Source organism: Xenopus laevis, chromosome 6L (assembly GCF_017654675.1).
Source record: "Xenopus laevis strain J_2021 chromosome 6L, Xenopus_laevis_v10.1, whole genome shotgun sequence".
NCBI lineage: Eukaryota > Metazoa > Chordata > Amphibia > Anura > Pipidae > Xenopus > Xenopus laevis.
The window spans coordinates 132,052,081-132,053,532 of record NC_054381.1 but is presented as its reverse complement, the minus strand read 5'-3'; positions in this window follow the sequence as shown (position 1 = coordinate 132,053,532).

The window sequence follows — 1,452 nt, the reverse complement described above, 5'->3', positions numbered from 1 at the left end:
TAACATACTATATGTGGTGAAAATTCACCTTTTAAACAGCACAAAAGCTAAAGGAACAAGGAAAAAGTTAATGCTTTTTATTATTTGCACCTTGTATCGTTATCACTACTAACGGGGCATCTTGGAGTAATCATATACATGTATGGGATCCCATTATCCTGAAAACTATGAATTATGGAAAGGCTCTATTTAATCCAAATAATGCATATTTTTTCTCTCAAATAATAAACCTGTACCTTGTACTTGATCCCAACTAAGATATAATTAATCCTACTGGAAGCAAAACCAGCCCATTGGGTGTATTTTGGGTGTATATTTAGGGGCCCATTTACTTTGCTCGAGTGAAGGAATAGAGGAACCATTTCGAATATCGAATGGTTTTTTTGGCTACTTTGACCATCGAATAGGCTACTTCAACCTTCGACTACAACATCGAATCGAATGATTCGAAGAAAAAATCGTTCGACTATCCGACATTCGATAGTCGAAGTACTGTCTCTTTAAATTTTTTTTTAATGTTTACATGTTTTTGTAGTAGACTTAAGGTATGAAGAGCCAAATTACAGAAAGATCCCTTATCTGGAAAACACCAGTTTATACCCTAGCATTCTGGATAGCAGTTCCCATACCTGTATATGTTTTTACATACCGATACTCAAATTATAAAATGCAAGTAGACCTAGAAGTATGCAAGAGACTGAACTGTTGTGCCTCTGTGTGTGCACCCAAGCAGCTACTAGGCTGTCAGTATGTGGTTGTGAACAGAGATATGTATTTATATGATCAATGACCAGTCTGTGCCTTCATTTGGAACAGTACGCTACTATGGGATTCTGAATGAAGTTGCAATTAAATTCATTAACTAAGCTGTCTTAAAAGCAAGTTCTCACTCTCGGGGAAGGGAAAACCACAACTTACTTCCGTGGTCACTGTAACATGCAAACACAATGGTGAGACAATGTAAAGGTCAATCAACTTCAGTTTCTGTACCTTCACTATGAAGCCCCTTTTAAATTGCTACATACAATTCCATAAAAGTAGTGAATGGTAGTCTCCACCTGAATGGAATCAATCAAGCGTCCTTGGCAATATACTTAAGGGCCCATTTATTAAACCTTGATTTTTTTTCTGGTCAAGGTTTTTAGAAGTAGGGAAAATGACTCGAATTTTTATAGATTTATCATACCCCAAAGCTACTAAAAATCCGAATCCGAAAATTAGCCATCTCAAACCTGTTGAGGTAATGTAGAAGTTAATGGCAGATTTCCCTGAAGTTGTTTCTTGACATAGTGATCTGCCCTGGATAATCGTAAAAATTGAGGGTTTTCGGGTAATAATCCCAAAAAGTCGATTGTATGATACAAATTGACACTCAATTTTGTCGTGACATTTTGTTGAGATAAAATTGTGAAAGGGAGTTTGGTCGGATTTGATTTCAGAAAAAAATTTGAT